Here is a 9,029-nt window from a genome sequence, read left to right as displayed (position 1 = left end):
CAAGCGCCGAAGAATAGATTCTTTTGAACTATGGTGCTGGAGAAGACTCTTGAGAGTCCCTTGGACTGCAAGGAGATCAAATCAGTCAATCCTAAAAGAAATCAACCCTGACTGTTCCCTGGAAGGCCAGATAATGATCGAGTGCCGAAGAATAGATTCTTTTGAACTATGGTGCTGGAGAAGACTCTTGAGAGTCCCTTGGACTGCAAGGAGATCAAATCAGTCAATCCTAAAAGAAATCAACCCTGACTGTTCCCTGGAAGGCCAGATAATGAAACAGAAGCTCAAATACTTTGGCCACCAAATGAGAAGGGAGCACTCACTGGAGAAGACCCTGACGCTGGGAAAGATTGAAGGTCAAAGACGATGGGGACGGCAAAGGATGAGATGGTTAGACAGTGTCATAGATGCAACGAACATGAAATTGAGCAAACTTCAGAGGACGGCGGAAGACAGGAAGGCCTGGCGTGATCTGGTTCATGGGGCCGCGAAGAGTTGGACTCGACTGTGCGACTGAACAACAACAAAGCCCAACATACTGTAGTTCTTGATGTCTGCTTAATAGTGTTAAAATAAGTAGTAATATGATGTATCTACACAAGGGGGCAACCTTGTCTTTCCATGCTGGTATTTATGTTAAACAAAACTAACTCCCGTAGTTTGAACAATTTTGTAAGAAAAGAATTAGGCTTCTAATATTTCAGCATACTTTTTCTCTGATATTAGGAATCATATTTAGATTTGTTTCCTGTAGAGGACTCCATAAAATCAGTCACCAATATTCCATTTGTCAATCTTGGTCATCATCCCCCACCTCTACCCAGCCCCCGAACCCTCTCCCTTCCATTGAGTTTGGAGACCTGAAGATCATAAAAGAAAGACTTACCAGTATTTGAGGAAGAAATAGATCAGGTCTCCTGTTGCCAACTTGGTGTAGTGGTTAGAAATGCAGACTCTAATCTTGGAGAACCGGGTTTGAGTCCCCACTCCTCCACATGCAGCTGCTGGTGTGACCTTGGGTCAGTAAAAGCTCTCTCAGAGCTGTTCTCTCACAAGTTCTCAAAACAGCTCTCTCAGCCCCACCTACCTCACAGAGTGCCTTGTTGTGGGGAGGGGAAGGTAAAGGAGATTGTAAGCTGGTCTGAAACTCCTTCAAGTAGTGAAGGGTGGGGTATCTCCTCCTCCTCCTCTTCTTCTTGTAAGATTTTTTTGGAGTTTCTTACCTTTTTTAAAACCAAGGCTAAGATGAAGAACAACTCCCCCCCCACACACACACATTCACAGAAAGTCTGCAATTATTAGTGTTTTATGCATGCTCCATAATCAGTGGAAGTTGTAACTGAAGACTCTAGTGTTCAGGGCCTTCAATCCCTCCCCTGCCTTTAAAGTGAATGTTTATTCAAAAGCTTTCAACAAGCTATTCTGAGTGTATGCTCACAAATAAAGCACAGCAGCAGTCTGCAGTGTAACAGTTTATGTAGCTCTAAAGCCTCCCTTTTGTTCCATTAGTTTCTGCATGTATCAAGGGCATAACTAGTGTGTGAATGGAAGAGTCCGCACACTCACAAAAGGTGTAAGCACAGAGGGAATGTATTTTATCCCATCAATCAAACTGTTCGTGAAGGAAAAAACATTTGAGCTAAATATCATGAGTGATGTTTGATGTCATATAGCTGTTCCATTTGTTAACAGATTAGCCAATTTTAAATTATGTGCTAGGATTCCTTAAGAATATGGGAGGCATTTGTAAAGGTAGAAGCAGATCAGTAATAGAAGACAAGTTTCCCGGAAAAACCACTTACCCACCATTACTGGTCTTTCACTACAATCTAAATCTGGGAACATCAGGCAAGTTCACTAAGTTTGCACACACAAGTGATACCCTCTCAAAGCATCTTGGAACATGTTCAAGAATTCTTTGCAGTATACAAATATCCTGAGCAAGAGGCCTGGAGAAAAATGTTCTCTCCTTTAATAAAGGCTTAATGTGTTGAAACTGGCAACTAAGGCTTTTCATGGCATGGAGGTAAACATCACCTGATAAATAACACTCCATTAAGTCTCTATTAAAGGGACAGAACATTGTTCTCCAGCCTTGTTAGCAACCCACTGTACACATTTTCCTCAGAAACTTCTCCTCAAAGTATGCAAACCACTGCAGATCTAACTTTTATTCTATTTAAATTACATTAATGTACCTATTATATTACTTTTATTATATCCATTCAACCTCAGTCTAAATTATTGCTTCACAGATCACTTCTGCAAGATGTATTCATTCTATGATTATCTACATGTCAGATACAGACAAGTTGTAACTGAGGCTCACTGGTCCGAAGTTCAATCCCCAGCATCCCCAGTTAATATGAAAGATTATGTGAAAAACCTCTATTGAAACCCTGGAAGACCTCCTGCCTTATTAGAGCAGACAGTATTAACTTTGATAGACTCAGTAAGGCAGCTTCAGTGTGTAATAATCATATCTGGTGAAGGAGAAGTGGTGAAAAAAGGTTGCAGAAAAGGGCAAGTAGAATGATAAAATGGTTGGAACACTTTCTCTATGAAATAAGGTTAAAACGCTTGGGGCTCTTTAGCTTGGAGAAATGACAGCTGAGGGGTGACATGATCGTGGTTTATAAGATTATGCATGGGATAGAGCAGGTTGAGAAAGAAGTACTTTTCTCCCTTTCTCACAACACAAGGCCTTGTGGGCACTCAGTGAAATTGCTGAGCAGTCGGGTTAGAACAGATAAAGGAAGTACTTCTTCACCCAAAGAGTAGTTAACACATGGAATTCACTGCCACAGGAGGTGGTGGTGGCTACAAGCATGGATGGCTTCAAGAGGAAATTAGATAAGCATATGGAGCAGAAGTCCATCAGTGGCTATTAGCCACAAGGTATAGATATGAACTCTCAGACTGGGGCAAGTGATGCATTGTATTCTTGGTGCTTGGGGCAACAGTGGGAGGGCTTCTAGTGTCCTGGCCCCACTGGTGGACCTTCTGATGGCACCTGGTACTTTTGGCCACTGTGTGACAGAGTGTTGGACTAGATGGGCCATTGGCCTGATCCAACATTGGCTTCTCTTGTGTTCTTATGTTAAAGGAAACTTCTTTGATAGCCTTTTTAGGTGTCATAAGACTCCTTTTGATTTTATATATAATAGTTAACAGATTTATAGTGGCATAAACATTTGTAAATTACGGCCTGCTTCACTGGATGCTTGAAGGTTACCTCAGTTGTTCTCTTAACCCCTTCCCAAGGCTATTTCTCCAGTTATCCCACTTGTAGTAGCCTTTCCCTCCAAGATGTCCCAAAATCATGTTTAATCTATCAGTTTCATTAATCTGTTTAGTCACCCACCATTTATGTGTCACCCTTTCTTTTTGTCAAGGGAGAAGGCTCTTTAGATAATTTAGAGTAGAAAAAAGAATAACAAGGGAAATAGCAAACAAGGACCATCACAAATATAATATATTTTGGCAAGAAACATAGAACAGCTATTGTCGACTCCTTATATTGAGCCATAAATCAAAACCAAAATACTAATTAGCACCACACTGTATATACAATTATAAAAAGCTATATATATTCCAAAGACAGAATATTCAAAATGTGTCACACTGTCTTAGATATATATGTAGTTCTTTAGAATAGTGTACAGAATGTGGTATTTTGAATTTTGATGTTATTATACCCTGAGTTCCTCTTTTATTGTTACCGTGATTCAGACCTTGGTCTACCGAAGTGCTGCTATTAATGTTGGAAAATCAAGTTACCTTTAGCCTGGGTACCTCAATTAAGGCAATTAGGAAAGCAGTGAAAGACAACATGTTAGGATTGGAAGTGAGAGTATCAGGACCACGTCCACATATGTCAAACCTGCAAGCAATTTTGGAATTCTGACACACACAAGGCAGTTGGTTCAACCACAAAATGGCTGCTGCATGGGAGGACAACTACAAAATGGGGGGGGGGTAACTCTTCAACATTTCAAGCAGAAGCTTTGCTTAACAGAATGCCTTTTAAAATAGGCATATTGTTTAAAATAATCTCTTTGCTGACAGCTTACCACCTTTTGCTGTAGTGGCAGCTGCTTTCAAAGCAACTGCTTTTTCAAAAATAATCTGCACAGCCAATCAAATCTCCAGTCGTGAATTAGAAGCCCTGCTGGGCAAAATCCCCATCCACTTTCTAGAAGTACCTGGTGGGCACCAAGAAAGATGTCAGTGGGCACCATGGTGCCCATGGGTACCAACAGGTTGGAACTCCTCCCTGCTCCAGAATCACCTTTAGTTAAGAAGTCCCAAAACAGCACAAAAAAGGAGCTCCAGTTAATGTTTTAAAAATGAGAAAGCTTTACATACTAAATAATAAAAATGAGGAAACAGCAGGAAAATAAAATGGTACACATCCATGGCCACTTCCTCTGGAAGCCTCCTTTGACGATGATTGGCCAGTACCTACATCCCTTAAAGGATCCTGAAAGCAAACTATTGCCACAGACTTCATTTTATTGACATTTTCATCTCGTTTCAGAGGGGGGGACAGCATCCCCATGAGGTCCAAATTTAAGCCAAAGATTCCCAGTTAATTGCATCCACAAATTAGGAAGTTAGAATACATTAGCAGCCTTTTTTGTAATACACCCATTACGTAATTTCAGACATATTCTGTATGTAACTAAAACCGTTCTGTAGTTTTATTGATATTTTGTGGAGTTCACATATTTCTGTACAGCAAACATAACACTGTAGGCCACAAGAAGCTGCAGCACTATTGTTTAATAGCAGCAAGTTATATTTTTATCAGGGTATGTGGACAATAAATAGTCTGTTTCTTTGGATATGAATGTTTAAAATGAATTTCTGCTGCAGCTTCATAATGTGATAGCTAATTTACACAGCTTATACACAAAAATATATATGCAATCTTTTGTCTATATTTTATACAAATACAACAGTAGTTTGTGAATACATTTTAAAGTACATATACATGATAAGCAACTCAATTTCCCATATCACAGGATAGTAACTTTAAATGAAATACACAAATTCATTCTGGAATGCATTTTTTCTATTTTTGACTCAAAATCTGTATCATTAAATGTTTTAGCACACAAGTCCAAACATTTCACTATCTACAAATATAATTTCAGCAATCCCAGTAAAGTTCAGGTGTCTTTCTTTTTACAATGTTTCCTACTCTGTCAGTATTCAAAGGGCTTTTAGAAACAAGCATGCTCTTCACTTCACACTATATTAAAAGCCCCCTTTTCATTTACCATCTTCTAGTTTTGAAAATAATAGGCTTATCTGGGTATAAATTTGCATGTCCACTTTTTTTGTTGTTTTTGTTTTTTGTATTACAAGTGCATATGAATACATGGTGGTGTACAAAAATTCATTAATGACAAATTAAGTCACAGTATAAAAATATATCATACATCTATAAATCTAGTATAGGCCTTTCTCTATGGATAAAAATACATCAGTCTGAATGAGACAGGGAGGTCTGTAGCACCATGAGAGGAGTTGTATCCCACGTTACATTAGCAGCATGATCCACTATAATGATTTTGCAGGAGTGTTTCTGAGAAGATAAACATTCATTCTGGTTCAACTGTACCACTGAAGCTTATATTGAAAAGTGTTTGCATGCAATTAGCAACAGTTCTGTGTCAATTTTAGGGTTAAATAACAAAAAACATGGCCTTCAACACCCCCCCCCCCTTATTTTATAAGGGTTAAGGGACCGTATAATACACTTTTCAATTACTACGACAGCACTCCATATGGTCTTCCTCTGTAATGTCAAATGGGTGGCTTTGAATTGTATACTGACAGGATGCAGATAGGCAGCTGAACCTACACAATATACTTCATAGCAAGTAAGTATAATGTCTAGGCTGCATTACTAAGAGGCACATCATTTTTAGCTGATAAACCAGTGTATGAGACAAATAATTAAGAGCTTAATCCTTCTCTTCATACTAACAGGCACAGGACCAACCCTATGTTGAATTTCAACAGCAGCATAATTATCGTAGGACATCAAATCTTTAAAATACTGCATTATCAAACATTCTGAAAATTGCAATCCTATGCACACTCACTTGGGATAAGTCCCATTGAACTTAGTGTGACTTCTGAGTAAACATGCATAGGGATGGACTGTAAGGCTGAACTCCTGTGCCTAATAACATTTGTAATTCCCATTGAAACACATGGGACTTACCTAGCATTAGTGGGCATACAACTGCAAACGCTAAGACTCTTTGAGTATACATTTAACAACTGTTGATTATTTTTGGAATTGTCTTAAAAATGGCAGTAGAAAAACCGCATAATTTGAAATATGTAAACCTAGGGAAGTCCACTGTAAAACCCTTTTAAAAGACACACTGGTTCTGTGCAATATAGCAAATTGATACGAAAACACTGCAAGATGTACCTGTTTAAAATTACATTGTTTATCATTTTGTACCCAAAGCATTATATTAAAGGCCCACATATGTCATCTAATGGCACTTGAACAATTATAATAAAAGATTTTATAATAGAAAGCATAACCTGTAAGAAATTCTCTTTTATAAAAGGTTTAGGTTCTCTTTTGAAAGTGCTATATCTTGTATTATGTGTAACACAGAAGTTGATCGAACTTTAGTTTCTCTCTCTCTCACACACACACACACTCCTCAACAACAACAACAACAACATTGGCCTACAATACATATAGAGCTCACTAGGCAAAAGATCCTGAAAATATGTACTCTTAACATTCATTATTAGCTTAATAAAGCAATCAGGTCTGGCTCATGTTTTAGTCAGTATATGGTTTCTGAAAACCTCTACTGCCAAATGAATAAATCACTCTATTCCACAATTCACTACTAATAAAACACAAGCAAATTATATATATATATACATATATATATATATATAATATATTTTTAAAATCCATAGCAGAAATTTAGAAGTTGCAAAAAATGTGGTGCATGATCAGCCAGCACACACCACATTCCACCTTTAAGAATCAACCCAGTAACTATAAAACAGGCTTTAAAACTGACATTTTGAAGCTGCCAATAATGACTGCCTAAATGATAGCCATAAAGCACTAATGTGTAAATACTGCCTACACTGTCAAACTGCTTCCACATACACATACATACTACTTCAGTGATGCATACACAAGGTGTAGTCAGCTGCTGAAGTACTAACTGAATGAGGTTCAATATCTTGTCTTGAGGTCCCAACTACTAATTTGAAGTGCATCTGTTTCTAATTAATCCCATCTGACAACCTGAACGAACTGCCATAACAATATGGAGCCTTTAGAAGTACTAAAGAGTACTGGCAAAACTAGTTTAGTTTTTTTTAAAAAAAATCAAGTTAACCAGCAACTAACACTGAAAAGATAACATTGTCGTAACATGCTTTGTACATACCATTCCCTGTCAAATACCATAAACAATGTAGTGGTATGCCTCTTGGAAACGGAAAGGTTAAAACTAGTTCAACTCAGTTCTGAAATCAATGAAATGCAGATTTCAATACTTGTCCAATGGCATTTCTAAGTGAATTATGTAACTGTTTCAGTGACTGATAATGGGATAATGGCCAGTCCTTCAGGTGCTGATTCTGTAAGGTGTTGAATACATTCAACATCTACAAAAAGCAAATAAGGATGTTTAATTTTCCTCAAGAGATCTGATTGCTTTGAAGAAATAAAACCTTTCTGTCCCTTCTAGAGGGAAAAAAGAAAAGAAAAAAGAAAACATCCAAATAGAAGATTTCCACTTTTTTGCCATTTGAATCATGAAGTAGCTTTGTAATATTGCTAATATTCTTCTGACGTTTCCCCCTCTTAAAATTATGGTACTAAAATGCTGGAAAGCAATATTGAACAAATCATTCCACTAAAGATATATTTAAGCAATCTGTTTCATAGAAACTAAAGGAAGCAATCATGCAGCAGAGCTAAAGTCTACTTTGAGAAAGTATTCTCACAGCATATTGGAGCAGCTTGCAGAATTTTGAAAGGTGTTTTCCTTATTAGTACATCCTTATTTTAATGCCTTTGGAACACAAACATAAAAAAGGTACTATTCAGTAATAATTTTTTTAAATACATATCAGTATAAAATAGTAAAATCACACCTGCATATGGTTCCTACAGTAAAAAAAGTAGGAACTAATGATACAAACATTGGGAGCCAAAGCTCCTTGAATGTGAGCAACTTTTGTTTTTGTGAAGTATATTTATTTTAACCACTTAAAACCTTATATTCATTCATGCAAATGATTGGAGATATCTATGTATTTTTAAAATTCCTCCTAAAAGTGACAAGATTAGAATGTTACCAAGTTATAGCAAAACTACATTTTGCACTTCGGTATCACAGTTTTTCCCTCTTTTGGTAATCAGGGGTTGGGAACATAAGAGGGTCTTTTGAAAAGAAACAGCAATTTGACATACAGCATGAGCAGTCATTTTGTCGTTATTTTCCAAAATACCCTAGTATTTGAGATAAAAGTGGCATAAGCAATATGCTTTTACTTCACTCCTAAGAGTCCTGTTTTTAATTCTTGGCAGTGAAAAAAAATCACTAACCAAATACCCAGGTGTAGTAAGTGTGGTTACCATCTAAGCTGTTGCTTAGGGTGACATTACACACCAGATACACAACTCAAGAGATCTGCTTCAATGAAAATATGGAAAAATGGATTTCCAAATTTACATTCATTTTCTAAATGAAGGAAAATCAAATGAACGAGATAGGAACTAAACTTTCTGGCTAGACTTGACCACACCTTTGAGAGTCAGTTGGGAAAAATGAATACTTGTGAAGAATAATGTATTCTATAAAATAATAATAAAATGTGTTTAGTCATGATAAAATATTTCTGTTTCAAAGGCAGCTCTTAATTTTGCCTCTTTTTGAGCTTAAACTAAAACTTGCCAATCAGGAACATTATTCTTGCCAAATTAGTTAACTACTTTAATTGCACTTAAATCATATTTC

This window comes from Gekko japonicus, unplaced genomic scaffold (assembly GCF_001447785.1).
Source record: "Gekko japonicus isolate JY-2015 unplaced genomic scaffold, Gekko_japonicus_V1.1 scaffold382, whole genome shotgun sequence".
Taxonomy (NCBI): Eukaryota; Metazoa; Chordata; class Lepidosauria; order Squamata; family Gekkonidae; genus Gekko; species Gekko japonicus.
Note: the sequence above shows the minus strand (reverse complement) of the source record.